Here is a 15943-nt window from a genome sequence, read left to right as displayed (position 1 = left end):
CAGTATTGGCTTGCTTTGACCATTAGCCAAATCCAAATGCTAGTCTGAGGGAGGGATGAGGCTCTGCATTTCACTGTTCAAATCTTGTATTGTCCATAGACCACTCTTAGGCCATAAAACTATACCTTACAAAGAGGCCCAGATAGGGCAACAAGTGCATGATCCAACATAGTGAGAAGGAGACAGGGAGAGTGACATGTTCAGGAGATTTCCTTCATAATATCAGATGGCAGCTGCTGCTCACCCTGGCAAAGTCACAGCAAAGGGCTTACATTTGGCCTTCCTGGCAGGCTCAACTGAGAACTAACACAAAGCCAAGCCACTGAGCACAAAATCCTGGGCCCATGAAAGGAGATGGCAACCACACTCTCCCAATATCCAACCTCAGAGAGAGAGTTCAGCTTCAGGATCTCTCATTAGCTCAGCAAATTACTTCAAACCAAGATGTCTCACTACCTTTCTCAGGTTTCCAGCCTGCAGAGAAGAAGCACATTTCCACCCCTTTGTGAACTGTTCAGAGGTGAAGGGCTCAAAAACCTCACTGAGCACCAATGATTCCTGTTGTGCTCCTCTTGCCAAAGCAGAAAGGAGAATGCTGAAGCTGGGACTGCACAACAAGCTAGCACTTTGGATAAATATGATAAAAGCCACCCCAGCAATCAGTAAACGGTGGTATAATTAGCAAATGTTTTTCTATTTACTTCCTTTAATATGAAATAGGGGGAAATGAAATAAAATGTCAAGGACTTCATCAAACAGATGGTTCTGCACTTATTATTTTTCTCTGCTGTATTGTTTGCGTCAACTAAAGAAGAAACTACTTTACGAAGTGTGACTCATGGATTCCTGGGAAGCTGCATTCTCGGCAGGGAGAGGACAGCAGGGAAGGACAGGAGAGGGGAGGGAAGAGGATTCAACTCATGAGCTTTTATTAGGAGCATTATTATGTCTCATTAATTAATCTGAGTGCCGCTTTAGTGACGTCTCAGTCTCATTTCACAGGAAAAAATTACTCTGGATTGCCAAGTTAAATAGACAATTACAGGAAGACCAAATTATGCCTACATTGCATTCCCTCAGGGCACCAGGCCAAGTTCATGTCAAATCCATGATAATTAGATTACCCTCACTAAAAACAGCTCCCGTGGACATACGTCATGAACCATTTGTAATCTACAAAGAGGATGTATTGATCTTCCTTGGGCTTCCTTTCTCATAAACTCATAATAGCAAAGACAGGATTTTTAAAACGTCTTACTCTCTGCAGCACATATGCAGAGCATAGGCTGAGTTAACTCCAATAAAGCCTAATTAAAATATAACCATTAGCTGTTTAATTTCCTTTTCCTATCCCAAGGGGGAGCTGCTTAGAGAACAGGAGGAGAAGAGGAGAAGCTTAGTACATTTCAGAGGAGGAATGCAAAGAAAAAAACCCTTGTATTTTCCCTGAAGACCAACATAAAGGTAAACCCAAGAAAGGTCTCTCTTTACCCGGTGAAAAAAACCCCACCAACTTTCCAGATCTGCTTGGACTACAGAAGAGCTAGGAGATCCCTATGAAAAGAAGTCATGTGAACAAATGTGTCCAAGAAAATGCAATACCCTTAAAAAACTACTTACACCTTTGGATCTCACTATCAGAATTCCTTCTCCCACCTGCAACTCTCAGCTCTTGGTCTATTCTTTCTCTCTTCCCCTCACGTGCAGATCTGTCCTTTTCCCCTAGTCCCCACCTCATGACTCCCAGCTGGAGGGGGCCACATTGTTCCCAGTCCTTGTACATTCCCTGATCAGTCCCCTCAGTTCTGGTGTTTTGGAGCCCTTTTTCAAGCACAAGTTACTAAGGACAGTGAGTGCCAGTGGCTCAAGAAAAAACTGGTGCTGATTGAACCAGAGCACCAAGAGCCTGGCACAATCATGACAGCGCAAATCTTCCTTTTTCCTTGCAGTCCCAATTTTTCTCAGCACTTCTCTCAGGCCAATTACAATCTTTTGTTGTTTTTGTTTGTCCCCAGCTTAGAGTTCATGTATTATCTGGATGACAGTGCACCCCACTCATCTACCCTGGGCACCTGCCCACTGCAGGAGATGTGGGTCACAGTCCCTCCTCTGGCATGCCTCTCCTTGTCAGAGGAGGCACAGCCTATCATTCTCTTTGCCAAAAAGGTGGAGGTGAGCTGAACTCCATGTGGCTCTGTCCCCATCCAGACCTGGCAGGTCACCACCCCCGCCAGCCTGGCCACCACTGACCGTGGCAGGTAAAATCATCTGCAACGCAAATCCCAGCAGTTTCCAACTTGGAAATAACACTTTCCTCCTCCCTTAGCTGCACCTACGTATCACTAAGCACACCAGAGACTATTCCCTTCTGCTGCAGACTCTGATATTCACACACACATTTCTTGTTCCATGCTCCTGTCACCTCCCTTCCCCCACCAAAGAGTTTGTTTTGTGTTTTAGGTTTCTTGGGGGTTTTTTTGGTAAAACAGTGAGGCAAACTTAACTGCATGGACAGCCCCTAAAGAACAGCCGCATGTGAATGGGCCTGCCACCCTGGTGTAAATTTTAGCATGGTGGTGCACATCCCTTCCATTGTTCTTGGTAAGCAAGGGTGACGCCATTGCCACATGGTTCACACTGGTCACAACTGGTAATACAAAAAAGAACAATTGGCCTCTTCAAAATGCCTTCCAAACTATTGTGGAGATCCTGGAAGGGGCTTTGTTTTCTCCTTCTTGCCTTAATGCTGTACAAATGAGCAATGAGTGTTATTAAATCTCTGTTACTTCCTCAGGCAGTAATGTTCTTTCCATTTTTCTCTCTACTGTCCCAGTTTAGGATTTTTCATGATCCAAGCCAACCTATTCAAGTGACAAGCAGATTGCTCTGCAGCATGGCCTCCAGCCAAGACTGTGACCTTTTTAACAGTGAGGTGAAATGGCAACATTTTGATGATCATGATGCTTTTGTTTTGGAGCAAGAAATTTTTTTTCATTCTTTAACAACCAAGGAGCTTTTTACCTTAACAGACATTGCTTGGTCTAGAGAAGTAAGTTTCCAAAATTGTCCAAAACCAGTGATAAGCTATTTCATGTTTATCTCTGGCATTTATTAAATATTTTTTCAATTTCTCACAATTTTGCTAATATTTCTTTTTAAAAACTACTGTTGGATTTTTAAGTAACACTGCTGAGAAATGTAGGAAGGCCCTCAGCATTTTACGCCATATTGTTAGATACATGAAGCCTGCTTTCTTCTTATTTTTAAATTTTGAAAATTCATTAAAAAGAGAAAATCCAAAGGAAAAATGAAAACTCCAAACACAGCCTTTGTGGTGGAGGCTGCTCTGCAACGGGCTGCAAACTGATAAAGGCTTTCCTGTTCTGAAATAGCAATAAGAAGAAGTGGAAATATCAGATTCTCGTTTGGTTCTCAGCTCCAGCTCCAAACAAAGGCAGCCTGAATCATGTCGTCCTCTCCTTTGCTAACTTTTGTAAATTCAACCTTGGTTTTTCACTTTTTTTTTTTTTTTTTTTTTTTTTTTTTTTTTTTTTTTTTTTTAATAGAGTCCCGCCATTTTGCAGTCAGTTTCCTGCAAAATAACTGAAGGGTCATCAGTGAAAGGAGATTTCCAACAGTAAGAGGAATTTTGAGGCAAGAAGAGAAACTGCATGTAGGATGGAACTCTGCCTATCAATTGCTAATGCAAATATTAATTTGAAGTCATCCTTTGAAAATATTTCATCTAATATTGAGATCCACAGAAGAGAGAGGGTCACAGGATACAAATGCTCAAAATGCTAACTTTCAATCTGTAAAGTCAGACTCTTCTTTTTTATACCAACAAATAAAACAAATCTTTGTTTTGTCTTCAGCACCTGCCAAAGTATTCTGTATATATCTTGCAAAAACTTTACAGGGGATGGAAAATCCAGAGTATTTAGGGCAGCAAAAGTTTCTTTCAGCCTAGGGCTATCCTTCTCTTGGTCTCCTCCTCCAGAGAGATTTGGAAGTGAGGAAGAAAGGTTTGTGAGTTTAGGAAGGTACATGTTACCTGTTTTATCCATTTCTTAAGGCGTTTACACCGTTTACTAATGAAGCTGTAGACAAATGCACCAAATCCTCACTCTCTAGGAAGGTAAAGCCTACCTGGCACAACCTTATGTGAAATAGAAGAGCTCTTTTTCTGCAAGTGTGGACCTCTGTCTCATCTTCTATTCTGGTCAATTAACCATGGGTTCCTCCTTTATTTACTGTGTCCTGCCCAGTGGAGAAGGTGCTTGTAAGGAGGGTGTTACCAAGCTTCACAAGTCAACAGTGTAATCTGCTGGTGCATGTTTACTCCAAGGGGTCTTCCCTCTCTTTGTGGTCCCTCTGCCACTGAGTGGCTCGGGAGAAGGTGTTTACAGGCAGAGGTGCTGCAGCACTTCACCTTCTCTAGTAGTGTTAGGGAATTGTAAAAGTCATCAAGTAACATCTCACTTCTCCAAGGCAGGAGATGTCACACAGCATGATGAAGATGCTGTCTGTCACATACTCCTCCAGCAGGCCAGGAAGAATATCTGTCACCAATATTTCTGTTCAGCTCCATCTGCACCTGATTGCTCTTTCTGCAAGTTCCTGTGATATTTTTCTTCCATATACCCAGACACCCTGCGGTGAGTTTGTTATCTTACACAGATTGCCATGGACAAAGTGTTTGTCCAACAGATACAAGAAAATGCAGAGAAATTAGCACCAAGTAACAACACTTCTTCCAGAACAGAAAATATACACTTTTGTGGTTCCCAAGATATTCTACATATTGTGTGTCTTGATGCTTTCTCTTTTATAAGGGTACAGCAGGAAAGGCTCAACTTCTGGCCCATTAGAAAGAGCCGTGGCAGCATGTTTCAGGGTGGTAGGATAGCATGAATACACATTTGTTCCAAAGGCTGTCAAATAAATCTTAGTTCTGAGGACAGGAAGGAACCACACTGCAAATAAATTGAAAATGGAATCTGTAAGAAGACATCAGAGTCAGGATGACATAACAGATTGGGCTTGTGATGCCTACTGCACAGAGGACTCATCTTTCCCTTTCAACTCCTTCTATTTCAGTATAACATAAGGTTTGAAAGACCGCAGTTTTCCTTGGAAAGGAGGAACTGTTAAGATGTTAGAGAAAAAAGGTGTTGTCTTTCGTTTACTGGTTCCTGCTTTTTTAACTCACAAGAGAAACCTGCACATAGAGCAGGTCATTCTTTATCATTCACGTCCCTTATCATGCCCTGAGGGCATGTATTGTGTGTGACTCATTAGTTTGTTTGTATAATAATAAAAGGAAAACAAGCAGCCCTATATCTCTGCCACACTGACAATGAGCTGACACATACTTAATCAAAATAGAGGATGCTGAATTAATTCAAAGAGGTTGACTTTCAGGAGGAACAATTGGAAAATTCTCCCAGAGCAGTTAGTCACTCAGGCAGAGTTCAGCCAAACACATGATGAAATCTGTCACATTCATTCAAGAATTAATAATTTCCCAGAAATTATTCAGTTCCTTTAATGCATTTCCAGAATTTGCCATAAAGCAGAGGATGAATGAAAGAGTGATGCATCTAAATACTAAGAAGCTCAGCGAGAAGAAAAAAATCTGCAGGGAAGTTTGCACACACTTCTGACACTAAGCCAAGAGCACCTTCCTGTGCCCTGGCAAAACCTTCCGCAGTGGAAAATTTAGGGAAAAAAAGACACCCAGTCAACCAGTTGCCGAGAAAAAAAAAAAGACAAATAGGATCATTTGTCAAAAAAATCTCATTTTCACAGCTGGCCCTTTGTAAAAGTATTACAGGCAGAGATTGCTGGAGTATGAAAACAAAGTAATTGCTGGCCCTATGACTGCTCTGCACGTGCTCAGGATGGGACTGGCTGTTCTGTTCAGCTTTCGGTATTCCAGAAATACTACATCATCCACTGAAGCAATACAGAGCATTTTGGGTGGACTCTAGGCAGCACTGTGAGGTATAGAAAGAGGATGAACAGATCCAGATGCCTTTGTCAAAGGATGGCCTAGCTCAGCAAAACCCTGCTCTATTTACATATATGAGAAAAAAGCAGAGGAAAGATCTTCCATTTACAGAGCAGAAAGAGAAGAAACACGGTTTGCTGGATACATAAGTTCATTCATGATGGCTTCTTTTTTCCACTTGAGCAAATATATGCCTTTCTCTAAGGCTATTCAGGATCCTTACACATAGACATCTAAGTTCAGCATTAAATATGGCAAAGAGAAAACATCCCCTCACTTTATATTCTATACTGTGTCCTCTTTTCAGGCTTATACCCATTACTGCTTTCCCAGAAAATAGTAATTTGTTACACAGCATCGGATCAACATAGGAGCCTAAAGAAATACATGAAAATAAAAGGATAAATACGTAGAGGTCTGATGGAAGTACCTTTGATTTATCACATTAATAATACACAGGTTTTCTCTTGCAGGTAACAAGGAAAAAAAAAAGAGTGGTGGTTTTATAGCTTAGCAAGAGTCACTCACATGTCTCCTGAATTAGGTGAGTAATAAAATTGTCATGAAATGCATTTGGAACAAGTCACACTCCACGTGCCTGACAGACTTTTTTGAAGATTAGTGCTTGCACTCCTCAATTCTGCTTCCTTTCAGACAGCCTGGCTTTTTCCTGCCGATTTGCTCATCAGAGTTCTGCTTGAGTTTACAGCACCACAATGGAAAACATGCATAGACTGAGTCAGAAATGATCCATAGGTAATTCTTAGAGCACAGACTAGCCAAGTCTTTAGGAAAAAAATATTCAGTGTCAGATGATTCGTGATAGCATTTTCATTACTCTGAGCAATTAATTACTCATGTTATGTTTGCAGAAGTAGAGAAGAAAAAATATGAGTCATGACTTAAATTTGTCTCTTCTGGAGTCTGTAAAGGTAGAAATTAGTGGAGGAATAATGCAATGTCATGGACTCTGTTGCTTTTATTTCAGAGGCCGGCACATTTTTGAGGGATTAAATGTGATGAATAAACAGTCTTTCCCAGTTCTGCTTGAAAAGCTTTGGCAACTACAGTGTTAATTCACATTATTTGACTTCTGCAGCCTACCAGGCAGCTTCCTGGGGAAGCCAGAAGGAGGTTTGTGGCAGCATTCAGACTGACTGTCAGTCCAGCTTCAAGACAATTCATTTATCACCAAAAGGACATGTTGAGTTTTGGTCAGCAGTTTGATGATTTATGCCCAGAGGAGGCTAAAATTTTCTATGCACACAAACCATCTCATCTTGTGGCCATCTGCTGACAAAACCAGGTAAGCCACTGCGTGTCTGGCCACCATTCAGAAAAAGTCAGGGTGTCCTCCTATCAAATGATAACATGAAACAGTATTTAAAAGAAAACTACAGTTTTAAAGCTAACCTTAACCTAAATCTGTTTATGAAATAGCTAGTAAAAAAAAACCAAAAACAGTAGAAGCAAATTCAAGGAAGTTTTACTATCTGACTACTCCCCCAATCTGCACCACAACTGTTGAGATAGCCAGAGTCTTCACTGTCATTTGTCACACAAGGACCACAATTCAACTTTCATATTCAGCAGAGGAATGAGAGCAGCAGCCACTGCTTCCCAGCAGCCCCAGCTGTTTTATTTGCAACTTCCCCCACATGCTGTGCCCTCACTACCTGGCTTGCCTGGCTGCCTGCGGTCACACTTGGGTCTGGTCATGGGCTGATGGCACTGGGATGCCCTCCCCACTGGTGTGACCAGTGCTTCCCAGCAGCCTCACTTGCAGCAGGGTCATGAGGCTGGATGCCTGAGCAGCTCAGCTCACACATGTGCCTGATGGGGGTCCAGATGTCACCCTTGTGCCATCTTTGCCTGAGATGATCATGAATGACCTAGTCTCTGCATAAGGCAGAGTCCTCTCTCCCTCTAGAAGCTCCTCTGTCATCCTCTGTGCTGTCTTTTGGGATCTTGTGGTGCTGTGAGCCAGCTGCCAATGCACGTCAGAGTATCCATAGGCAGAGATAGTACAGAGGTGTCCACTTCATCTGCATGGGCACCTCTCTGACTATGCCTCTTACCAGGGCAGCACCAAAAACAGGTATGGAGCTGTGAAATGCAAGCCAAGACATGCCAGAAGAGAATGCTTAAGCCACATGCAGTCACCAGCAAAAAGCAGCACATGGCCCAAGCATCACCAGTGAAAACTCCCCTTGGTTTCATGTGCTTGCACAGCCCAGACATGTACCCTATCCAGCATTCCCAGGTCCTGAGCCTATGTCTCAGGTCTCTGCTACCAAGTCAGTGTAAAGCAGAGAAAAGAGTGTTCACAGCCTGAGCCCAGTTCCAAAATCAGTTATCAGAGTGCTCTTGCAGCAGTGAGTATCATCATTTACACAGCAGCTAGCGAAGTTCACCCTCTCCGTGCAAATATTTATATGATGGACCTATGGCAAATGTCTGCCTTCTTGACACTTCCTTGTATTAACATACTTAAATAAAACTCCTCAATGATTCCCCAAAATGAGCCATACCAAACATATGGTTGGACTCACAGTTAACGTCACTTGTAATCCTTCTCTTCTGAAGCAAATCCTCAACATCCATTAAAACCACTTAAACCATCCATTAAGACCAGTCTTCAATGCCTGCCTTCAAACACCCTGTCCCCCCTTAACCAATCATTCCTCTTGTGGTCCTCCCCCTCCTGACCAGCAGGAATCTCTTGTAAGACACGCTTCAAACCCTAGCACACAATTACAGCAGTTTCCTACTGATCCCATTACTCTTGTGCACACCCCACCACCATCACCTGGGCTGCATTTCGGGCAGATGACCTTTCCCTTCTTCTACAGTCATCTCTGATTAGAGTAATTTCAGAAAGTCCTTGGAGAAGAAACAAGATGGGGGAAGAATATTGAAGCAGGGTCATGTAACAGGATCTAAAGTGGGATAAGCAGGTTGCAAGGTTACAGAAAGCAGTGCCTCTTTAAAACATTCTGCGCACTAGCCTGTACTGAAATTCAAATAGCTGGTAACAAAATTGTGGATCTTTACCACTTCCAGTATTTCCCATAGCAAAAAAAACCAAAAACCCACCACCACTACCAACAAAAACAACAACAACAAAAAACCAAACAAAAAAAAAAACCCACACCAAAAAAAAAACCCCACAAAAAAAACACACCAAAAAAAACCCCCAAAAAAACCAAACAAACCAAAAACCACCAACCAAAAAAAGCCAACCCCAAAACTGTACATAAAAAAAAAGAGAACTCAAGAAGATGAGACAACAGTGACATGAGAAGAAAAACCCTTGGGATCATAGGCAAAAACTCCAGAGGTGTTATCTGGTGGCCAGCCTGTGATCACATACTCATCCACCTGCACAGAAGAGACTCTGTGACTGTAAAAAGCCCACAGCTCTGAGGAATAAGAACAGAGCAGCAATGTCAAAGTAAAAGCTTGGAAGAAACCAAAGAATGATGTCACCAGAACCAATGCAACACCAGACTGGTGGCTCTTGATCCAAAAAGTACTTTCCGCAGGTATTCCTAATGACTTAGATTGGTTTTTGCACTTGGCCACCAGACAGGGGGATTTAGCACTCAAAAAAGGGGAAAGAAGGTGGTTGTTTTGTTGTGTATTGCTACACTGCACAAAAGTAAGCTTCATTCAAGAGGTATAAAATGTATAAATCACATCTAAATTGCAAGAATTCATTTATGACTTGTCCTTGACTCCTTCAACTAAATAACACTCTTGCTCAAAGTAGACCACACACATTTGAAATCCCCTCTTTTCATATGGACCACTCAAGAAAAGGTACAGAGGGAAACATCAGAAAGAGAAAAAAAATGTACACAGGTCCAAATATTTATTTTAGAAATTATTTTTAATTTTTTTTTAAGAAAAAAGGCAAATGATTGAAATCTTGACATTTGTACATCTGAGTAGCAGTTTGAAATCAATTTTGGCAGCAAACCAGTCTTATTTCCAGAAGGAAAACAGGAAGTCAGAAGATAAAGAGTCAAGGTTTTGGGCACTAACAAGGGACAGAAAGGTTCTCTTTAAGCTCCACCTCAATGAGACACTTGCTGTGGAAGAATCAAGCAGTATTTTGAGGTATTCCCATGAATAGTGGAAGAAAGGCAGGGAAGGGGCAGGCTTGAGACCCTGCAAGTACAAGGTGTTCTTGTAGTATTGCTGGCAGTCTTTACAAAGGGTTGGTGGGGAAGACAATATCTGACGGCATTTATTTATTTTCTATCTCATCTCCATCTCTCTTTTATTTAATTCTCAACAAAGCATGTGGAAAGGTTACAATTTTTTTCCCTGGGTAGAAAAGGAACATGTTCTGAAATCTCAAAGTTTTGCAGGACAAGAAAACTGCTCTCTTCCCAGCTCAAAAATAAAAAACACATCACCTACAGGACCTGAACAGGAACACTCAAGAAATATGACCCTAAGAAAACCTTACTAATGCTACCATAAAAGAATTTTTCAGCCCCTGCAAAATTCATGTACCTTTCTTTGCTCTATGACTTGGCAGTTTCTTCCTTATTCCATGCAATAAGTCTTGTCTGCTACATTTATTTTCTTGCATGGTTACTTTTATACAATTGAAATATTTTCCTGCAATCATTCTTTGTCATAGATATGTGTCAGACTTCAAAGAAATACTCAGACTACTATATTTGCAATTTCCCCCCCCATATCCCCTGTCCTCGTTCAGCAATTGGTATTTTACAGTCACAATAATTTTCCCTATTCTTTCTAGAAAATTTCTATATTATTATTATTTTAATTCCTCATACCTAAAAATGGAAAATCCACAATAAAACCTTCATCTTTCCCTTCCCAAGAGAAATAGTCTAAAATAAGAATATATTTTTTTAATATAGTGTCCTGTATTAAAGATATTTTGAACTGCGAAATTTGGTCAGTAGTATTTTATTCCTGCAGCTGTTTTCATAGCTGCAAAGGAAAGAAGAGAGTTTCTACACAGCCCTGAGACGACTGAGACCTTGAGGGTAGAGTCTGAATAAAATCATATGAAAAAAAAAATCATATGGGTTGTCTCTGCTGCAAGACACAACCCATACCAACAGCACAGTGCACCTGGACCAGACCCATCCTCACAGACATTAAATCAAGCCAGCAATGTCCATGTGGATACAGGAGACCTTCTCACCATCACCCTGATGCCTGGGTCTGATTAAAGCACTCACAGAATCCTGGGCATGGTATCCCTGCAGCCTTACCATATGGAGGCACGTAGAGCTGGCCAGAGGGAAAAAGCATCTTCTCTGCAGCCAGTGCCCAGTGATGGACTGTCCACACCCTTCACCTGGGCAAGGCAGCAATTGCCAGGAACCATTTCCCTTCCCATGCAGAACCCCAGGGACTGGGGCCATTATGTGTCCAACAGGATGGAGAAGCCCTGTAGATGCAAAGCAGGCACTGAGAGCTCCCATCTCCACATCTCACAAAAGGCAGGAGACAGGAGTCTTCCTCATGGCCTTGCTCACAAGCAAGTCTGGCTTGCCATGGGTGGCCAAAAGCTGGGGGATGAAAGCTCCCAAATCTGCCATCACCCTCTTCTTCACAGTCTAAAGAAGGAAGAGAGGGGAGAGAATGGCTGCCCACCTCATAGGTACATGGTGAGCTTGGCTCAGCTCTCCAGGAGGGATACTTCTGTGTCCTTGTCCCACTTAGGTCCTACTTCAAAGTCAGAATTGCCCTTTCTCTGAACTTTCCAGCTGATCATGATTGTCACCTGGGTCTCATGGAAGACCAACTTGCCAGGGCACGTAGGGTCAGCAGGTGGTTCAGAAGATGCAAAATGAAAGGGTTTCAAACACATGGCTCTTGGGCTTGCAGCTAATTTCTCTTCCCCCATCCTAACAGGTAGTACTGACAAGCACATTAGAGGACAGTGTCAAGTAATTCCTTAGCACGTTGCAAAAAGTTGCTAAGAAGAAGGTGCATTCAAGAATAGAAAAGCTGCTTTATGACTCCCAGACACCCACACACACTAGGACTTTTTCTGCGCCAATTTATGAACCTGTAGTTTAAAGATAAGTAGTGACAACTAATGCAAAGATACCCAGTGTTCCTGTTTGCCACAATTCACATGTGCACAATAAATACTTTGCCCCCATACCAAATGCAAAGCATATAATCAGCTTCTCTACTCTGCCAAAACAAATTTACTCAAGACCACATCCCAAATAAATGACATACAACTTGAGCTCTATAATGCCCCATAAAGAGCCAGCCTCCAGCTCTGTAGTTCTGCAGCAGTATGTAACCTACTTTGTTCGGCAGATGAGGTCTTTTGACGTGACACCTGTGCAAAGAACTACCACTATCTCCAGTGCTTTTCTGGCAACTGATCATGCTTAATCTGCTTCATTAGTACTTGTCAGGAGAAACAACATCCCTCATTAAAATGTTCAGCTGAGCTACTTCTTCCCAGAAGTTTTTGGCTCACAAAAGTCTCACTGTGGAGCTGAAAAGAGAGGGGGAGAGGGGGGCAACCTACTGCAGGCATAGACTGTGTGGTTGTCTTTGGCAAAAAAAGAAAAGGCAACCATGAGAATCTGTTCCTCAACAAAGACCAAGTTCAGCGCTGCTTTCCATGCTGACTTCACAAATTAATTTTGTATAAAAGTTACGACTTTTGGGTTGAAGTATAGCCAGTCAAATGGGTAACCCACACACTGCTGAAAACATAGACACACAGAAATCTCTTCCCATAGCAGAGGTTGAAATTATGATCTTTAGGGCTAGAGGTTTAGATGATCTTTAAGGTCACTTCCAATCCAAAACATTGGACAGTTCCATGATTCTATGAAATACCTATGACATCTTTGTTGAAAGCTGAAAAAGGAAATGTTTGTCCAAAAAAATCTACCAGTCAAAAAAAATTTTAAAAACCCCTCAACAATTAAATCAACAATTGGACCGGGATGCAGTGTGGAATATATCTTGAAAAGGAGACTAAATAATAAGGACACTGTCCAAAGTAGCCAATAACTAGAGCAAAACAAAGACTTTCTAAAACAACTCTGTTGCTTATCTGCACATCTGCAGTGAAATGGAAAAAAGAAAAAACAGATTTGGGTAACAGTGAAAACAGAGAGACAGACAAAAGACATTACTTGCCTGTTTGTGAAAGGCCTCAGGGCGTACATGACAGAAGAAGGGATGAACTTTGGCTGACAGTGTCATTAGATAAAATAATTCCAAGACAGAAAACGTGATGATGATTAAGAGATGGATGGACTGATTGAGGCAACAGTGAGACACAGCATACATCCAAGTCAAATGACACCATCATCTCAACAACCTGAGGGAGGTAATACGGCCTGTATCAGAGCCACTCCTATCAGGCCAAAACCAGACCCCAGCCTATTTTCCATTGCTGCTTTTCTTCTTTGTAAAGACCTGACAATATTGAAGTCTAAGGCAAAATATCACACTGCAAGTTTTCTTTTCCAAAGGAGAGGAAAGAGAGGATTTAATCCAACCATACAGATTCTCTTTTGCCTTAGCATAGCTGTCGTAAACTCTCAGTCCTGTTTAATGTTTTGAAAACAAGAGATAAGGTAGAGATTACTATTACCCTCATAGGAAGGTGCAGGGGCCCAGCCTCCTGCTCAGGTTTGTGGTCTGCACCCGTGAGAATACCCTTGAAGGCAACTCCCTCCAGCTAGGGAAAGCATGAGTTTGTGGCATGAGAACAAGGTGACACCAACGGTCTGGGGGACCACCATGGGACTGTGACCAAGTGTCCCTACCCAGCTCCTGGTGGAGCCTATTGCCCCACTAGGTGCACCAAGGTCACAAATTCTGCAAGTTACATAAAAAAACCCCCTTCTAAATAGTTAAAAGACCTACTCCCTGACAATTCTTGCATGCTATTTAAAACTCCTCTCAAGGAAGAAAAACAGGAGACTTGATGCACAGAAATACATCCTCCCACCTGGAAATAATGCTATAAAAAGGAAGTCACTTAAAATAGGAGTTGGGCTGCAAAGATCCAGCTTCCCAGGCTCTGTGTGGCTCCAGAGCCTGGACTGTAATAATCACTCCTATTTCAGGAGCAGGAGGAAACAAGACAGGCCAGTGTGTGATGGCTTGTTAGTGGTTGCTCAACATTTAGAGGCAGAGTATCCGCTACCTTTTGGGACCCTCCAGTTCCATCATGTGCATGTGATACAGAGGCCAAAACACCCATGGCCAGTCAACTCTTCATTTTGTGCCTCTCAATGACTGTCCACAGCATCAGGGCAGTTTCCAACAAAGATTTCCTGCTAAGGACTGCCCAACTCTCTGTCAACTGCACCAAAAGGGAGAATACACAGCTAGAACTTAGCAGGTGCTCCATACACTGTGATGAAACCAGCAGGTGAATTATGGTCAATAGTGTTTTGTTTCCATTTGCACGCTCCTCCTCTCCCCATCAGTCAAAACCGATTACATGGCTATAGGGATGTAAAAGATGCCCCTGCCCTTTTGTGCAGTCATTTCTCCTATTATCAGGAGGATAATAACTGCAGACAATAACTTGGCAGGGTTTGATCTCTGTCTGCAGTATTGCAAGTGGTGAAAAGCTGTCTGATACTGGATCTGAAAAATCAAAAGATGGCCTATGACTGTAGTCACAACAGTCTTCTAGGCAAGTTAAATTCCTTGAACCCATTTCCACAAACAAACAAGAATCTGGAATGAGGCAGGAGATCACTGGAAGCAGTGAAATAAAAGGGATAAACACACTCTTTGGCTCAGCTTTTGTAAGCCATTGTATTACATGCTTGTGGTTAAAGGGAGCTGTTTTATTGGAAAAAATGTTTCTGAGCAACTTTTCTACATAAAAACCCATTAATGGAGAATAACCCTGGGAAACAGTTGGAAATGTCTGCAACTAAACCTCAGTGCAAAGTGAACAGCTAAACCCCAGAAGAAATACTGTGGCAATATGGGCATGTGCTCATTGCATGACTGCCCCTTCAGGTCACTCATCCCATTTCAGTGTTCACTGAGATCATGCTTGTAGATCTTGAGACATCAAAAGTACAAAAGCCCACATCACTAATAGTTCTGCTAAGAAAGTTCAAAAAAGTATTTTGTGCCTGATTAAAAAAAAATAAAATTGTGGTTTGTGAAATGGAGATAAATGAAGTACCACTAAAAAAAGACTGAATAGTGAACCAAGGGAGCAAACAAGAACATGGACTTCATGGTTGGTTTTTTAAAAGCAGTTAAAAATAGGTGAATTCAGTAGAGAATCCTTTATTTTTCCATCTGTATTTTAACTTCAAGTTGTCGTTTTTACTCTGGTCTCTCTTCTCAAAGGTGCAGTATTAAAAAAAACCTCAAAAAACCCATAATATTCCTCTGTATCATCTTCTTTCTCCCTTGGCTGCCTCTCTTACCAGAAGAAAAAATACAATAAGATCTGTTTGAGGTGGCCTGGTCATGTTGACAAGCGAGTCTTTAACCAGAAGTAACACAAGTATAATCAAAACCACATGGGACTATGTCAGGGAAGTATGTGAGCTGCTGGAGTAAAGGATCCACTGTATATGGACAAATCAGTGTCTCTCTGCTGTATTCCTCCAAAATGGCACAAATAATCTTTCAGGGTTTTAGGACTGAAGTTTGCTGGCTTGGATGATTTATTTACATTCATTATTTATTTACATAAAATTTATTTACATTTAGCCTTATCTGTGTAAGAAAAAATTTGACCATACTTCACTTTAACATTAGTAAGAAATACCCCACCTCCTTTTACCCAGCTCTCAGAGGTAGTTTTTCCTGGATAAACACAGGAAGAAATAGCAAGCAGAGATCTCACACAGCCCCTAGGCTACAAATGGATCGTTATCTACACAATGCTTTTCTTCCTAAACTCGCATATTG

General features: G+C 41.8%; 1 long non-coding RNA gene across 1 annotated transcript in view; it reads right to left on the bottom strand.

The window, feature by feature from the left end:
- Positions 1–15943, bottom strand: part of LOC135297014 (uncharacterized) — a 143921-nt gene that overhangs the window by 112118 nt on the left and 15860 nt on the right. The window lies entirely within an intron of this gene.

The sequence above is a fragment of the Passer domesticus genome, chromosome 3, assembly GCF_036417665.1.
Source record: "Passer domesticus isolate bPasDom1 chromosome 3, bPasDom1.hap1, whole genome shotgun sequence".
Classification (NCBI taxonomy): domain Eukaryota; kingdom Metazoa; phylum Chordata; class Aves; order Passeriformes; family Passeridae; genus Passer; species Passer domesticus.
The sequence above is the reverse complement of the archived record's forward strand: the minus strand, read 5'-3'. Positions and strand labels throughout refer to the sequence as shown.